The sequence below is a fragment of the Vitis riparia genome, chromosome 18 (assembly GCF_004353265.1).
Source record: "Vitis riparia cultivar Riparia Gloire de Montpellier isolate 1030 chromosome 18, EGFV_Vit.rip_1.0, whole genome shotgun sequence".
NCBI lineage: Eukaryota > Viridiplantae > Streptophyta > Magnoliopsida > Vitales > Vitaceae > Vitis > Vitis riparia.
Genome location: NC_048448.1, coordinates 32,875,588 through 32,894,772, shown reverse-complemented (window position 1 = coordinate 32,894,772; position 19,185 = coordinate 32,875,588). Strand labels below are relative to the sequence as shown.

The 19,185-nt window shown below is 33.6% G+C and overlaps 1 long non-coding RNA gene and 1 pseudogene across 1 annotated transcript; both read right to left on the bottom strand.

The window, feature by feature from the left end:
- Nucleotides 1-3,287: 3,287 nt before the first annotated feature.
- On the bottom strand, nucleotides 3,288-4,385 carry LOC117905340. Its single transcript, XR_004649724.1, has 2 exons — nucleotides 4,283-4,385; nucleotides 3,288-3,892 (listed from the first exon to the last, which is right to left on the bottom strand). It is a non-coding gene; the product is annotated as an uncharacterized LOC117905340 (long non-coding RNA).
- Nucleotides 4,386-7,589: 3,204 nt separating this feature from the next.
- LOC117905737 lies at nucleotides 7,590-15,356 on the bottom strand (annotated as a pseudogene).
- Nucleotides 15,357-19,185: the final 3,829 nt, after the last annotated feature.

The following is a 19,185-nucleotide window of genomic DNA, read 5'->3' as shown; positions in this document are numbered from 1 at the left end:
GACAATAAAAACAGAGGATCATACAAAATTTCTAAGGCAATAGATCACAAGTTAAACAAACAATATATAATTAGAATTTCTCCAATAATCAGATCCAAACCTATATATATATATAGAAATATCCAAAAATAATAACTTAAGATTCTTCATAAATGATCGGAGATAGAAAGTACAGAAATCATAAAAAAATTCATTCAAAAATTCTCAACACAACCAAAACCAATACAAATTCGCAACAGATGAACGAAATACAATTATATGCTCTTAAGTGATCCGATCAAAATAAATGAGGACAATGAAAATAGAGGATCATATCTTGATTTTTGTAAAAAAAAAAAACGGAAGGAAAATTAAAGAAGTTAGAACCTGAAAAAGAAAAAAGAAAAAAAAAAACACAATTTGCGAAATCGGATGACCGGAAACTCAATGGCAGTACTACTTCCACTAGAACTCTCGGTCTTCACTTTTCTTTTCTAGCTTTTTTCTCAACCCAGAACAAAAAAAGAAAACTCACTGCCTACTCGATTGCATCTCTCTTTATCTTTTATCTCTGTTTTCTCTCACTTTCTCTCAACTCCACAAAGATCTCGAATGGCCTCCAAAAATGCTAACCTCCTAACAAAAGACGATCCCTTAATTTTATATCCTCTCTTCGAAGACTCTAGAACCCTTCCCCTCACGTGATCTAACCCTCTCACCCAAATGGAAACTTTTTGAACTTCAAAACCGTTCTCCCATTTTCCCAGCCAAATAAGGCCTTACATAACCAATTTTCCAGCCCCTTAAATGTCTGAAAAAATCTCTTATTTAATATCAAGATGAGGTCTATAATAAATGACATCTTGACCAAATGTAATTGCCCACAATTACATTTGCCTATTTGAACCGAACTTGAGTTTTAGCATAAAAGGTTTGAGGAGAACTATAGATGTGAAACTCAAACAAGTTGTTGGTATGAAACTCTTAGTTGAGGTCCATATGGTGATAATTTGACATACACTCTCTAAGTGAAGAGAAACCACCATAGCATGTATTTCATACTACATATGTTTGAAAGTGACTAATAAGGAAAGTGAGCGATTAATCCCTACATCCTCACTGTGTGAGATCCTTAGGGTTTATTGCAATTATAATAGCCCATTATTGTACTCTTTGTATTTTTGGCTATGTTTTGTGGTGACAAATTAATGTTGCCACTTTGGTATGTTTCCAATAGAAATAAAATAATTTATCCTTATGGGACATATTGGGCAAGTGATTAATTTGAATCTAAAAGACACGAGCTTAAAAGAAAGATTTTCTTTAGTTACATAGATAAAGATGCATTCATGGTTGACCGCTTATATTGCTTTTGTAGCTAATATAATTATGAATACATTTATAATGTTGTATAGTATGCAGCTTTGAGGGATTAAGTGTATACATTAAAATGCGACTAAATAAATATGGGGTACAACGAGACATTATTATAATTGTTTACTCATAATTTTGGGGTTACGCTATTATGTATCCCTAACAAGTACATAACTTTATAAGCTCCCAAATTGTAGATGTGCTCACATGGTCACACGACCCATTTACCTATATGAATCACCTTCAAAAATCTAAGAGAATGGACTTGGATAATTATTGATCGGTTGTATCAACCCATCTTGTGCAAGTAGGAGATGTTGGAGTTGGGTGGGTGCTCAAGTGGGGTAGACTCAATTTGATCCAACAAATCAGAGATCTGGGGTGGGGAGCAGATTCTGGGAGTTGGAACTGCCAAGAATCACCCCACTAAATATATATAAATTTAAAAAAAATGATCTCTCTCTGTTGCTTTCTTTCAAAAACTCTCTGACTCAATTTTATTTTCTCTAAAAATAAAAACAAAGAGAACTTAAGAAGAAAAGTTCTTTGAAGAGAAGGTGAAAGGTATTTGTGCTATGAAATGAAGTGATTCCCATTTTGATTGTGGTCCCATTCACGACCTAACGTGAAAATTTGAGTGGTGAAACAATTTATTATTGGATCTAGAATTTTTCAGAAGGTAATTCGAAGATTATTAACATGATTATTAACAATAATTGATGGCATTTTACTTAGATGTTCTTAGATTATTATTTCCTTCTCTTGCTATGTTACTATTATGGAGGAATCTTTTAACCTATACAGGTGAATACTCTATATAATTCTCATTAACTCTTGACAAGTGGTATATTAGAGTTTGGTTTATGAGATTACATATTCTTGAAAGCGATGGAAATAAAAAGGAACTCAACTTGCATGATAAAACTTAACAATTTAAATTGGGGCTATGTGGAAGTCCATGATGGAAGATTTATCATATACTCTTGAGGGTGAAGAAGCTAGGCCTAAGGATATTTCTAACTTGGAATGGAAGAACATGAACAAAAAGGAAATTGCTTACGTTAGGCAATAGATTGATACCACATCATGCCATTGCATATGTGCCAAATGAAAAAAAAAAGTCTATGATCTATAGAAGAAATTGGTTTTTGAACAAAAAAAAAAAAAAAAACTATTGAGAATAATTTTTTCTCATTGAAGAAGTTAGTGAAAACATGAAGTTAAAGGAAAGAACTCCAATTATAGATCACTTGAATGCTTTTCAAACTATCGTAGATTAGTTAGCTACTATGAAAATGGTTATGGATGATGGGATGCAAATTTCTTGTTGTTGTGTTCACTACTAGACAATTGAGAAACTTTTGTTGTAATTATCAGTAACTTTGTTTCAAATGGTGCATTGTCTGTGGAACTTATAAAGGGAAATTTGTATAATAAAGAGACAAAAAGGAAGGCTTCTGACATAGAAAATGCACAAAACCTCATGATAAAAAAGTAAGGAATAAGCAAGAATAGAGGATAGAAAGGTCATGACCATTCCAATGGAAGATCCTATGCTAGAAATAAAATCAAATGTTTCCGTTGTGACAAAGAGGGACATATGAAAAAGAATTGCAGCATTTGGAATAGGGAACAAAATAGATAGAATAAGAAAAAAAAAGAAAGATGACTAGAATATTATAACCTCTATGTTTAAGAGTCATGAAGTTTTGATGCTCTTAGATGAGTGTTTACATGTAGATGAGCAATGAATTGAGTGGATTGTAGACATTGCAGCCTTCTACCATGGTACTCCTCACTTAGAGTTGTTTTCTGACTATAAAATTAGAGACTTTTGCATTGTCAAGATGGAAAATTCTAATCACCATAAGATTATATGAATCAGTGATGTCTGCTTTGAAACCAATGTGGGGGTGAAAGTTGACACTAAAAGATGTAAGAAATGTTCCATATTCATGCCTTAATTTGATGTTAGGTTTTGCCTTGGACAAGCAGGGTTATGAAAGCCACTTTGGCAAAGACAAATGAAAGCTCACTAAGGGCTCATGAGCCGAAACAAATTGGATGTTGTTGAACCACAAAGCCTTTACACCCATTTGTTCAGAAACGTACCCCATCAATCAAATGAATCCACAACCCATTCCAAAAAACATTTGAATGTCAGAGGATGAAGTGAAGTAGTGAAAAGCTTCTTATAGCGGTGTAGATAGTTTGAAGAGGTAAGACATGCATGATCCCATAGCATTGCCATTGTAGAGGGGAATTATGAAGCTCATGATATCTCTGCAGCTCTGGTGGCTCACGGAGTCAATGAACTGCAAGCACTTGAGAAAGGCTTGGTTGCAGGAGTCAGCACTGACAAAGATTACTGGGCCAAGGCAACCATTTACAATTTCATAGACTTAGTTTGTTGATGTTTAAAGCAACTGGTGCTTGTTGTTCCTAGATCATGCAATTGTTTGGCATCTTGTTATGCACAAAGCTCCAATCCTACCTTGTATTCAGCTCCACAAGCACATTCAATAATGTGAGAAATATCCTGAAGACAAGCAGAGATATCCATGGATCAGCGGGACATTTTCATATGGAACAAAAATAAAAATAAATAAAAATTAACAAAGTGTGTACAGATAGCATAATGCTAGATTAATTCTATAAACATATCAAAGTCATAGAGATGATCAATGAGCTTACACTTGATCTAGCTTACAATTCCCATTTTTATTGATTCATTGTCATGATTTTTTTGTCATTGCAAAGCACAATGCCCGATCAATCCTATAAAAACCCCTCTAGTCAATATTTTTACTTCAAGCTAGGAATCCAGTTATTTTGCCACATGCAATCTTCATTTTGTCAAATATCAAGCGGGTCCTAAACTGTTCCCTGTGCTATAAAATACAGAACCAAAGTTGGTAAATGAATTTACCTTCAGCTTCTCATTTTGACCTTGTACAGAGTGAAAATACTCACCTTCTGGAGCTTTATATCAGATGAGGGAACTTTGTGTTCCTCTTCCATGTTCTTCCAGGTCCTACCATACACAATAAATATAGTTTAATAAATATGATAAAAAACACAAACATATAAATAAGAGCAAGATGAGAGTCCAAAAATATCAATCTCAAAAACTATAAGCTCAATGAAACTATCAATTTCACTAAGTAATTGCACAACTGTAAAAGGGAAAACAAATGGAAATAGCTCAGGAAGCATATTGTTCTTTTCAACTACATTAAAACTTTAACACCTTTTTGCCCTCATATATCACCAATGAAAAATGCTTCAATATGGAGAGTATGACATTTACATTTTGCAATCGAAAGTTCCATGTGAAATGTTTCAATATGTCATTCTCTGCATATAAAAGTACCCTTTTTCTGATTATACCTGGTTATAATTATAAATGTCTTATTTTGATTTGGTTGAAGCAACAAAACAATCCTGATACTGCTAAAGATGTCAGCAAACTGATTGGAGCTGTATAAATTCTCTCTTGTTGGGGCATTCTTCAGCGATCCTTATTGGGAACACACAAAATTAACTTGTATAATTTTCTATGTAATTTTTACCATTGTAATTAGCTTCTCATTGTTGCTCTTTTCTTTCCTTTTACATACTATAACTATTGACTAGCTCAAGAATTACGCTTAAACTGGGAAGTCAAAAATGCACTTCAAAGTTTATCCTGTTTTACAAGAGAGCAGATAAAAAAAGTTATTGCAGTTTAAAAGGATAAGACGCTAAAGGTCTTACTAAGCTGGAAGAATGAATGAAAATTGGTCTTATTATAGCAACATTGGCAATCATCTTTACTGGAATGTGGGAGTGTTGCAGACTGAAGTATGCCTAAAAAGATTGTACAAACTGTGAAGACTCGAGCTCCTTGAGAATTTTTTGGCAAATCCCATAGTATGCACTCATAGGAGCTTCAGAAGTTTTCATGTACCTAGAGCTATTGGAGTTTTTCAAATAGTAGATACCTGACGAGCTAAAGAGCTTGACAATTGCTCTTTGCAAGACATCAATCTCACAGGGAATTATGCTTTCTTGTGATAATGGTGATGAAGGGTCTCAACTAAGGATCACATGGATAGATCCCTGGAAATCCCAACAATGATACCTAGATAAGTTTTACTTCCTCCTGGCCACTACAACAAGACATTTAATGGTCTACAAGCATGTACAAAGATGTATGTGTATCAAGATGGAAGACAGAGAGGATGAGTATGATGTTTAATGTACATGAAACAACAGGGTTCAAGTTATAGGATATGGTACCACAAAAAAAAAAAAATCTATATATATATATAGATGGGGGACAAATGCTCTCTAAGGCATTCTATTTGAGGAAAAAGTTTTGTAATCCTATTCAAAGAAGTGTTGTAAGAATCGAAGAATCCCTTTCCAATCAACTCTATTAGGCTGTAGGTTGTTCTTCTAGCTGTTTCATTTTGTTAGGGTTAGCTTGAGTAGAAGTGAGTGTAAAGATGGGATAGGGTTTTGATTTTAAGGCTTTGAGATCTTCCCATCTCATCTTGATTTGTTGGTTCTATTTCTACTAAAGTTGGTTCAAATGTGAATTTCTCAAAACCTCACTTTGCTAGAAGCATTTTCAAGGTCCATTCAACAACCCAAATTCCAAGAAGGATTTGGTTTTATACAACTCCTTATTTGTAAAGAGGTCTAATTGGTAAGCCAATATGGAGTTAGCTAATCATAATCAGAGTTTTAATTCCAATCAAAATCTTATTAAATACTTGACAATGAAGGATTTCACGAATGTGTTGGGAGTAGAGAATGTTGAAATGGGTTGGTAAAGATTTAAGCAAAGCCTAACTGGCAAGCATAGAAGCACAAAAAGACACAAGAAACAAAAATAATTAGATGAAAGATAATTTAAGATATGATCAAGACTTATTTTAAAAGCATATTGTACAATGTTTTAAAAACCGGACCGAACTGACCGATCACCATTCCGGTCCGGTCCGGCCATTTGGCTAGCAAAGAGGTTGAGCCAGAATCGAACCGGCGATTGGACTGTCGAACCGGACGAACCGGCCGGTTCCCTTCGAACTGTCCGGCTCAATTTTTTTCTTTTTCTTTTTTTTTTCCTCCCAGCATCCGCGCAGCTGTTCCCATTGTTGCCGGTCACTGGAGTGTCGTCTCGCTGGCAGTAGCCTCCACGCGTTGGAAAGCCCTCCCCCAAAATTCTGCAAAGCCCCGTCGTCGGCCACTCAACCCCCCATCCCCCGCGGCTATTCCCATTGTTGTCGGCAGTGTTTGAAATATCGAAAAATTTTGGCGATATTTCTCAAAAATCGTGGAGTTAGTGTTCGTGAAATTTAAATCCATTTGCATAAAAGCGAAGAGATCCCTAGAACAGATCCAGAAAACATAGGAAGCAAAAAAATAGCAATTTTGTTGGTTTTCTTTGGGGGTTTTGCATGGATTTTCTTAGAAATCAAATGAGGATGAATTTTCCCGGAAATCAAATGGGGGATGGATTTTCTTGGGAATCAAATAGGGGTTGCAAAGAAAAAAAACAAAAACATGATTAGATTAGTAACTGCGAGGATTGAGAGTGGCAGAGGAAAGTAGGGCTTTTTTACCTTTTAGGGATTGTGTCACCTGGAGGGAAGGGCAACTTCAGAAAACAGAAAAGGGCTTCTTGATGCCTTGAGTGAGAGAATTCCTCCATATAAATAATTATTAATTATTAATAATTCATCTTAATTTTTATTAAATCAAAACCGTGGCTTGAGTTCAATGTATGCTACCTTAGACTATGATACTCTTTGAATTTGTTAAGGTTCATCATTAAAAAAAAAATCTAATTTTAATTATTTTATTTTAAATTATATTTAATTGATTAATAAAAATATAAAAAATAATATTATATATTTTTTAAAATTTTAATAATATATAAAAATATATATTTATAACGTCACCAATTCAACCGGTTCGATCGGTCTGACCAGTGAACCATGAACCAGTAACTTTTCTGGTTCAATGACCGGTCGGTTTTTAAAACATTGATATTGTAATGGGTAATTAACAAAGAGATTCAATCCAAAAGAAAAAGAACAATTTTATATTATTGAGAGATCTTGCTATACTCTATCTTTCATTGAGAAATTCATTTAATATGACATTTTGACCATACATCATGAAAGAAATATAGTGGTCCATAAAATAAACAACTAAATGTAATCCACAAGGACAAAGGACATGAATGTTGATTTGATTATCCATTAGTTTAGGTTTTTCAAGAAAAAATATTACTAACATGGAAAAGCATTAAAAAGGGCCAAGTAGTTTTCAATCTCAAATACCCACGTATATCCAAAATACCTCTGTTGAAATCATCAACAAAAAGACGAGACCTACTTTTGTTATGAGATAACGTTTGCATTGTACCACATATGTCGGCATGCACTAGTTGGAGTTGTTGACTTATTCTTCAAAGAATTCAGATACACACAGATCTTTACTCCCCTCAACCTGTCTTGCATCCCATTCTCAACAATTAAGGGCATTAGAGAGAAAAAAAAAATACAAAATAAACTCAAATTAAGAAAAAAGGGATTATTTGCATCAAACATTAGGTTGCTAGTTGTTCCAATTGAGATGATAATTACATGAATACCTACCAATTTATCAAAAGCAAATCCATGAAAACGTAGTCAAGTTTGGTGCCACAAACACCCACATACCAAAGCACATTTAGGGGGAGTATATGGGAGGAAGCCAATTTGCAGTAACTCCAATTGCACTGTGATTCAGATCAGTGAGAAAAATATTGTATTATGAGAAGTTAATAGACTAAACCTATTAAAGAATTTTCCCAGGGGGCATTGAAAGAACACATACATAGTGGAAATGCCCCTAGACTAGAGAAGGTTCCTATTGTAAATTCCCAAGTATGAGCTATATAACCAAACAAGAGAAAGGGAGGTGATTTACCGATAATAAACAAAGCATTGCTGATGCAAGTGTGGTGGAGCCCGACGCCAAGTGTTGGGTTCCTTTGAATCTCTTCTGGTTAAGTTGTGTTCTACATCATCGTAACTTCTCTTTACATTACCAATGGTATGATCATTGTGGGACGAGCATACATAAGAGGAATCCACATTCTCCACTTTTTATGGTTTACTACCAAAGTAACCGCTACCATTTATTTAAGCAATACTTCTTAATTAATTCCCTCGCTCTGATACGACCTGCATTCAAACTCCTGCACAAACAGTACTACGTAAATCTTGTGTCTCCATAAAAGAAATGTTTAAATTAAATGCCATAAAAATATATAGTACCTAAATTGCTGATCATTAGAAGCATTTTGAAAGAGAAAGGAAACCAAGTAGACTTGACGGAAGCTGTAAATTAACTTGATAGAAGCTTGTGGCAGTGAGTCAAGTTGAGCATTCTCAGCTTGGAAAGTTGATCGTGAACAAAGATTGGCATTCCTAGCAGCTAAGATCCACATCTGTTGGTGGATGAAGATCTTAGGCGTATATAAGATGGACCCCACATTCTATCACCTCAAAGCTTTTCAATTTACCAAAATAACAGCCCTGAAATGAAGCCTTGAAGTGCGTCCCATACTTCTCCCGAATAGCAACTTTGGGATAACATATTACCCATGATAGACCACCATCAAAATCAAAATCCTGGCAGCATTCACAATCAGATGAAAATGAGAGAATATCCTTGGATTGGAATTCATCGCCATGGCTAGCCATGCCACAGTTTACTTCTAAATAAAAACCAAAGAGAGATCCAAAAATGGATCTTTTCTCAGATATATTCAGAAATCCTGTTCTAATCATGGCCTCAAGGTTAGAGGGAACGGGAGCATAAACACAGTATAAGGCAAATCCCAAGAAATCATTGTTTAGGTGCCAATTCTGAGGAAGCCCTATCTCTATCTCAGATCCCTTTCTCTTGTTCTTTATCCACTTTGGTATTCCACTACTTCCAGGAATCACAATACAAATTCCGTTGCCACTGTAACAAGAATCAGAAAAATATGCTCCATTCCAATTACGCCTGCTTCTATTTTCCGAATCCTGCACAAAAGCATTATGTAAATCCATTGCCTGCATAAAATAAAAGTCCTGTGCGATAGAAATCGTACCTGAATTGCCGAATTTAAACAATTGACCAGAGAATGCAGTGGCGGCAGCAATGACGGGCTTGATGAAGTACCATCTGAAGGGCCATGCACATCTAAAAGCCGTAGACTTGATGGAAGCTCTGGGACTTGTTGAAGCTTGTTGCAGTGCCTCAAGTTAAGTGATGTCAGATGAGACAGTCGACTGATGCCAGCAGGTATGCTACTAAAATGGTTTCCATCCAGATTCAATATTTCCAAGGATGATAGGCAGAAAATATCATTTGGGATTCCTCTTATGTTGCAGCTGCTTAGATGTAATTCTTTCAATGACAAAAGGTGGCAAATATCAAGGACTACTCCGTCCTTTAAGTTGCAATCAATTAGGATTAATGTCTTCAATGAGGACAAGCGGCTATCTCTCTCAATCACTCCTTGCTTTAGATTGCAACCCTGTAGAGTTAACTCTTTTAAGGAGCATAAGCCTGACAAACAGGGCAAGTCACATCTGATGTATGAAAATGAAAGTATCTCCAAACGTGACAACTCCCCTAGGTCCTCTGGCAATTTGTGGAGTGCTGAACACTCATCGACATTTATAGTTTTAAGAGATGTCAAACTACAAATGCTCTCTGGGAGACTCACAATGCTGCTCCTTGACAAATTTAAGTATTCCAAGGCTTTTAGATGTGTAATTGATGAAGGTATCTCTTTTATAGCTGTTGAATCTAGACGAAGCACCCTTAGATTGTTCATATGGCCCTTGACTTCTGGGAAGCCCTTGAATTTTAAACACCCATTGAGAAAGAGAGTTTCAAGAGAGCTCAAACTACAAATACTCTCGGGAAGCCTCACAAGATTTTCACAATTTGACAAATCTAAGTTTTTAAGAGCTTTTAAATGTTTGATTGATGATGGAAGACCCTTTAATTTTGAACATCCTTTAAGTTTGAGAGATTTAAGAGAGCTCAAACTACCAATGTTCTCGGAAAAGGCCACAAGCTTCTTGCAATCTTCTAAAAGCAACTCTTCAAGACCGTTTAGATGTTTAATTGACAATGGTACCTCGTTTATAGATGTTCCACTGAAATTAAACTCCCTTAGCTTTCCCATATTTCCATTGATTTCTGGGAAACTCGTTAGCTTTGAACAACCTCCACAAGAAAGACTTTGAAGGCATTTGAACTTATCAAAGCTGCTTGGAAGACTCTTAAGTCTTCTACAACCTGTCAAAACCAAGAAAAATGAAGTTAGGTAATAACTGTATTATTGATAGATGAATTACCTTTTAGGTAACATTGCTCAACCTTCTAAAGTTAAAATCTCCAAATTTGGCACACTTGAAAAGTCCGGGATTTTGATGAGATTCACTGAATAACTTAGGTTGATGACCTTCAATTTGTCAAGAAGCTGAAAAAAAGTATTTTAATAGTAAGTTTCCATAAAATTTAAAATTAATATGAAAAAAAGTATTATGAAGTAATAATAATACCTTTTTCCCATACCAAAGTTGCCTTATTGTGCTACCCCTCAAACTGAGTTCGACAAGATTCTTTGCATCAAAGTTTTTTGGCAAGTAGCATAAAGAGTATCCATCCCAATGGAGATATCTTAACTCAAAAAAAGGAAATTCAAATTTTCTAGGAAGGGGCAGTCCCAAATATTCCATTTCATTAGGGCTATTATCCATCCAAGGTTCTATTACAGAATCATATATAGCCACTTGATAGACTTTAAGCAATCTAAGTCTATGCATCTTTTCAAAAGCTTTTGGAGTGAACTCTATATGTTCTAGTGTAGAGATTTCCACAAACAATCCTTCAATTGCTTGTGTCCCCTGAAACATAAAAGTAAAAAATAAGTGAGGCCCAAAATGCATAAAACTTAATTGAAACCATTTAAATATGTATTTTTTAGACAAAAATAAGAATATTAGCTTCATGCATTTAGCTCTTACCGCATTTTTTGTTAGCACAAATTCGGCATCAGAACCCCATAATCTACTCCTTCCTCCTGGGTCTTTAGGGCATTCTTGATGAACAATATTCCAACCCATTTGTTGTACCATATCATGCATATCTAGCATGTTTTCTGAAATAGTTATGAGACATTTATCTTCAAGAGTTCTTATTCCATTCTTTGCATAAGGACCTAATATTCTTGAAACAAAGTCTTTGTCCTTGCCTTTGAAGAAACATGCAATATCAAGAAATATATCCTTATCTACACTATCAAGTCCATCATAACTTGTTCTAAGAACACTATAAATTCTCTCATCAGATGATCTTTTGAGCTTTTCCAATGTACTTTTCCATTCTTCTTTTGTCTTCTTATCAAAGAAATTGGAACCTAAAACTTTGAGAGCTAAAGGAAGGCCTTTGGCATAACGTACTACTTCATAGAAGAGGTCTTGATCAACTTTATTAGGAAGATTTTGTTTAAAGGCCCACAAACTAAAAAGCTCAATGGCTTCTTCCTCATTTAATGTAGTAACCTCATACTCTATATTCACTCCATATTGAGCCAGAAAGTTTTTGTCTCTAGTAGTAATGATGATTGTGCTTTTTGCACCAAACCAACCCCGCTCTTCAGCCAAATATTCTAGTTGCTTCAAATTATCTACATCATCAAGAACTACAAGAACTCTCTTCGAGCTAAGACTCCTCTTTATCATCTTGACACCTTCATCAATATTGCTTAATTTTAAACTTTTTCCCCTTAAGATATCTTGAAGAAGTTCATGCTGTAACTGAAGTGTATCCCTTTCAGATCTCTCCTTGACTTTTCTAAGAAAGCTACTACCATCATATTGATTTGAGAGCTCATTATAAATAGCCATGGCAACAGTAGTTTTACCAATCCCACCAATTCCACAAATCCCAACAACACAAACTTCATTGAATTTTTTTTCATCAATGGCTTCAATTTTTCCAAATGAAAACTCATTCCAACTATATTCTTGCCAACATTCAAAGGTTGATCATGATTCAATCTTCTAATAATGTCATCGGTAATTTCCTTGAGAACATTAGTCTCATATCTACCAATTGTAAAGAAATGCATGAATTAGAATGAGTTGCCAAATATAACAAACGCAAAATAAATTTAGTGATGTTTGGTTCTATCTAGTACACTTGAATTAGTAGCAATAAAATGTAAAATAAATGGGTCAAGTCAATTTACCATATTTACAAATTTAAGTATAATTTAGTTTTTATCAACTCTACATCCAAGTGATAAAGTTCAAAACCCAAAAAAAAAAAATCAAAAAAACAAAAAAATTTGGTTAGAGAGCTCAGATGGGATAACTACTAATGTGCCAAGCTTCAAGCTTCCAATTCACCAATCTAAGCTTACCAAGTTCTGATGTTTTTATTTTTGGTTTTATTATGAGAATAAAACCAGTAAATTAATCCCTAGGGAATATGGTAGGAGTGTTAAGGGATGGAGTTTAGGCCAGATAAATCACAATTGAACATGGAAGGTTAATGAGACGGACTTGTTACTCCATTCTGGGATAATAAAATGCATCACTTAATCATAATACAAACTTAGAAATCTTTGAAGTGAGTGAGCATTTAGTGCATAGGAATTGAGACTTCTTGAAGAATTTATGTATCACAAAAAAAGAAAGAAAAAAGAAAAGAAAAGACAGATAATGGAGGGAGGTGCATGAGAATCTTTGCAATAGGTGAGCATGAGATTCATAGACATCATTCAATCACCAGGGCCTCACAGCAAAATAGAGTTAAAAGGTTTTTTTGAACTGACTAAATTGCAAAAGTTTTGAAGAGGCAGGCAGGAGTCCCAAAGTGATAAGATGGTTGTGAAGATGGCAAAACTTAATTAAAAACAATTTCTTTTTTATTTTTTTTAATGTTATTTACTGATCTATCCCGAAGGAGAAGTATTATTTGATATGGAAGGCTATCATAAAAACAGTTTTAACTGGAGGAAATTTTTTTGTTTAATTGTTTATGTTTTTGTGGATTTTGATATGGAAGGCTATCATAAACACTTAATATTCTTATTGGGGACTTTTGTGTAACTACAACAGATTCAAAAAAAAAAAATTAAAACATTTTTCTTAAAAAAATATTTTTTAAATTAACATAATGTATATTAAGTGGAATCTACATGGAACTTATCTTTTGGATAAAAGATTCTAATGTAAGAATATTTCATTGTAGCAATAGTCAACTTGTGAGAGGTGTACATAAAATATTAACTTATTGAACTTATCTTTTAAAAAGATAAGTTCAATAATTTTATATTGATCTTATTTTTAAAAATACAAGTTTAATATTTTTATATTGAAGTTATTTTTTCAAAAGACAAATTTAGTATTTTCACATTGAACTTGTCTTTTAAAAAAATAAATTCAATATTTGTAGAGATAATTTCAAAGTTAAAATATTAAAATATTGAACTTGTCTTTTAAAAGACAATTCGAATATAAAAATATTGAACTTATTATTTGAAAAGATAAGTTTCTTATAAAAAAATCAATTTTCTCCTGATTTATTTTTTAAAATGATGAGTTTTGTATCTTTACATTGAACTTATTTTTTAACGTATGAGTTTAATAATATTAAACTTTTTTCAAAATATGTATTTAGTATTTTTATATTCAACTCATCTAAACTTGTCTTTTCAAAAGACTAAATTTTGTATTATTCAACTTGCCCTTTCAAAGTACAAGATTAACATTTTTATATTAAACTCATAATCAGAAATAACAAGTTTAATTAATATTTTTACGTTGAATTTGTATTTTCAAGAGAAGGGTTCAACCTAAAACTATTGAACTCATCATTTCAAAAATCAAATTCAATATAAAAATACTAAATTATCTAAACTTGTATTGGAAATAAAAAATGAGTTCAACATGTATGTATAAAAAAATAAAAAATAAAAATTGATTGTATTATAGAATTCTCAAGATTTTGCAATCTACCGTATTTTCATAATTATATCTTAAATTAAGATTAATCATTCATTTTATTTTAATCCCTTATTTATTTTTTTAGATCCAAAAAGGTGAAATTAATGTAAAATTATCATGAATAAAATATTAAATGTAATTGAGAATCTCTCATAATTTAAACCTTTGTATTAATTAAAAAAAAAAAGGACCATTCTTCATAAATCAAATAAAATTGAGTCAACCAAACAAAAGAAGGAAAGAAACAAAATTGGTAGTTAACTAATATCATGCAGGTTTGATTTGAGAATGGATGGTAAAGCCTCAATCCAAACAAAATTCAAAACATGAATGAATTTTAAACTAAGGGTAAAGGGAAGTATAGTTACTGCTCATCTATATGCCATCCAGATAGGTTGCTTGCTTTGCTCAAGGCAGTCCTCCATTTTTGTATGCTGGCCTTCTTCTCCTCATCTGCATCTTTTTCATGGTTAGCAAATGCTTCTCCATAACTTCCTAGCTGTTTTCTGACATCTGAGGGATTCACATGGTAGAAAACTGGTAGAACTATTTTTCCTTCTTTCTCCATGCTCTCAATAATCTTTAGAAGTTCATTTAAACACCACCTAGAGTTGGCATAATTTTTCGAGAAAATAACAGTGAATATCTTTGATTCTTCGATAGCTCTTGAGAGATCAAATGCAATATCTCCTCCTTTCTCGAGTTCTTCATCATCTCTGAAGGTGCGAATTCCATAGGCATCCAAGTTTTTGTAGAGATGATCAGTGAAATTCTTGCGGGTATCTTCACCCCTAAAACTCAAGAACACATCGTAAGTATGAGAAATAGTAACAGAAGAAGCTTTTTGGGTGCTGGTAGAAGCCATTTTTGGACTGTTTTTGCAAAAAGGGTAAGAAAGCTTGCAAAGAGAAGAGAAGAGTTTTTTGGATGCTGATCAATGACTGAGCTTGCCTTTGTTCGGCAATTTTAACATTGGTTGTAAAGGAATAATGAAGCTTGTATGGAACTCCTATGAACACAGAGCAACAGTCAAAAGTAAAAAAGGTTAAATATTCTTTTGCATTTGTGGAGCCAGCATTGCTGCCCATATTTTCAATTCCATTTGCTTTATGCATCCCTTTAACAATGAACGATGGAAGGCAATTTGATGTAATTTTCCATTACTCTTTCCTGTTACATTTTACCTTGGCTTTTACAGGAGTACATTAGAAGCCGAGTCTTCCCTGTACAGACAAGAAGAAATGGATGGAAATTTAGAAAAAAGTTATGCAGCTGGGATCCTAGGGCAACAATAGTATTTTGATATGCTTATCTTAATTAACTCCCCTTTGGTAAACAAATGAACACTTATTTCAGTGTGACCATTAAAGAGAACACTATCTTTCAATCTAGCATAATCTTGCATGTTCTCACTTTTTCAAAAGCCAAATATTTCTTTTTCCAAAGTGGCTCTAGTGAAAAAACTTTAAAGTAGACGCCCAACCAAGTTAAGAATTTTCTTTGTTGTCATTGTACAAATTGATTAAAGTAGACAAGTTGCTGAATATTTTAGTCAATAGGTGGTTCCGACTTGCTCAAGTGAAGTGTAAAGTACATAGGTTATTTTCCTTTCCACCTTTGTTGAGAGTTAATTATTTCATATACTTATTAAAATTGAAAATTAATAGTAATACTGATTTACAAAATTTGAATAGCGATGCCAATTAGAAATAACTCCAAGTGAATTTTCTCCATATACTATTTTGCAACAATATTCATCTTAAATAAGGTTCTTGGTTATCTTTTATCCATATTTTCTTCCATAACAACTTTACTTTCCTCTTTGCTACTGCTTATGAAGATTTCATGAAAATTTATAATTATTTAAATCTTCTTTCCCTAATTTTAGTATTTATTTTGCTATTGCAAATAGCATATCCAGTTTTGTACTTTCATTATTACTAATATAATTTCAAAATTATAAATCTTGATTTCATTAAAGGACTAAAGTCTAGGAACAAAAGACTATTTGGCACATATGGAAACCACTCCATATTAGAAAATATGAAAGAATCTATAATTGATTTCTTTTCCATTAATATTATGGTACTAGGCTAGGATATTTGGGCCCCCAACTTTCTTGATTAGTGTGAAGGAAATATAAAATTGCAAGAGGAAGGTGGCTAGACAAAACAAATTTTAAACACATTCCTTCTTTATTCTTTAGGTGGTTGGCATTGAATATCTTTCATTGAGCATATTCGAGAATGTTGTCTTGACATCTATCTGTCATGTTTCAAAATCGAGATGTGCCATAATAGACAAGAGCATTGTGATGGACTTGAGTATGGTTACCAATGAAAAGGCCTTCTTATAGTCCAAACTAGGTTTCTGACTATAACCCTTTATTATAAGCCTAGCTTTATACATCTCAACTTTTCCATCTATTCCTTTCTTTCCCATGTAGACCCACTTGCACCCTATGGGTTCTATCCCTTCAGGTGTTTCTACAAGTTTCCAAACTTTTATTAAAATACATAGATTTTAACTATCCCTCCATAGCTCATTTCCATATATGAGCATCCACATCACTCAAGCCTTTATCATAATCTATGAGATTGATCTCATGTTCTACTAGAATTGTCAAAAAGGACTCTTGTAAATACATAAAATTAGTTTGGTTGCGAAACAACCCTTCCACTATAACAAGACACTCATGTAATAGTGCTATTAGGAATGATAAGTGGAGGTAGTATTGGATCCATAATATCCTACAATATTATGAGACTATCTTCTAGAGCTCTCTAATCAACATCATTTCTAAACTTATTATTTATCATATAGTCTTCTTTTAAAAATTTGACATTTGTACTAACAAATACTTTTTGGTTGACCTACCTATAAAATTAGTAACCCTTTGTTCCTTTTGGATATCTTACAAACAAATAAACTTCTAACCTTGATTCCAACTTAGTTACCTTTGGCTTCAGCACATGTGTTGGACACCCCCATATGCAAACATGGTGTAAATTATACTTACGTCTTGTTCACATTTTTATGGAGGCCAAATGTATTGATTAAGAATGAACTAGGTTAAAAAGATATTCTACAGTTTCTAAGACAGATTCCCAAAAGGATGTAGGGAGTGTTAAGAAATTTATCATTGATCTCACCATGTCCATTAAAGTTCAATGTCTTCTTTCCACTACTCCATTATGTTATGGAGTCTATAGATTTGTAACAACACTTAATTGATATATAATCTCATACTCCTTTAAGAAAGAATCAAACTCACTCGACATATACTCACCATTTTAATTTGATCGAAGTGCCTAGAGATGTTTACCTAATCACTTTTTTTATTCCACCTTAAATTCCTTGAACATAACCATACTAAGATTTTTTCTATACATAAAGTAAACATAACCATACTAAGATGAATTATTAGTATAGGTGATGAAATATTCATTCACTTCACATGAATGTACATTAAAAGACCCACACACATTAGTATGCACCAACTTCAAACAATATTATTTGGCTCTTAGTCCTTTAACAACAAAGGGTGTCTTCATTATTTTACCTTCTATACAGGATTCATAGGTTGATAAATCTTCTAGAATCAAAGAGTGTAATGATCCAAACTTAATTTGTCTTTAGATCCTATTTAGACTAATATGACCTAGGGGAAGATGTCATAAGAAGGTTTGATTAGTGTATTATGCTTTCCTCATTAGTGAAAGAGAATGAAGAAATTGGTAAGGTAATGAAGTTCTAAAGGTTATAATGTGAGAAATGAGTTGAGAATTTGTGGAAATTAATAGAAAATAAAGGTAAAGGAACTAAAGTGTAGGTTATAAAGCAATGAGGTTAAACTCCACGAAAGATGTGACACTGATAGTTACTCTTAAGAGGCAATTCATAACTCATCATGAATATAAATAAAATCTTATTTATGGTGATTCCACTTAGATTTAGCTTCGAGAACCCATTGAGATATTTCACCATTAAAAAGTGAGTTTCGTCGATGAGTGGGGACACACATGAAAAATGTAGGTCCACAACACCACTCATAAGAGATATGGTACTCATTAAGAGTATGTACTCATTCTTAAATGTTACAAAATATGCATCATTCATACATCATAGGATGAACTCTTGTATATAAATAACTAATGGTGTACAACATAGTCAACAAGTAACTAATTACTATCCATATGAGCCTACTTACTAGGATCTCTATTCATGTAAGTTGGGTTATCATTGCTTTAACATGCATGTCTGAGGTGCGTGGAACAAGAACCCAAGTTTTATTTGTATGCAAGGTTTCGAGTTCTTCATCCATTGCTGCTTTCCATCCTAGATGAGCTAGAGCAGCTCGTATGTTGTGAGGTTCACGAGGGATACTGGTTGAGTTGGTGGTGGAAGTCAAGGCATAATTTGGATTGGGTTTAATGATTCCTCTTTGAGATCGAGTGATCATATAAGGTGCTAGTTGTGGTTATGGTGGTTGTTTTTGATGAGTTTGGGATTACAAGCCGAGTTGATTTGGTTCGATGTCATTATGTGGAGTGTTGAATGATTGCTCAGACAATTCAACCTGGAAGGGAGGTAACACATTAGTCTCAGGTTGTGATGTTTCATTTGTGGAGGGTTGCAACACATCGGTCTCAACTGTAGTCCCGAGTTGTTGACTTTCATGCACGTTTGAGGAGAAACCTGCAACAGAGTTAGAAACTGAAGTGAGTAATGGTATTGCTGGTAGAGAACTTGTACATGGTGGGGTTAATGT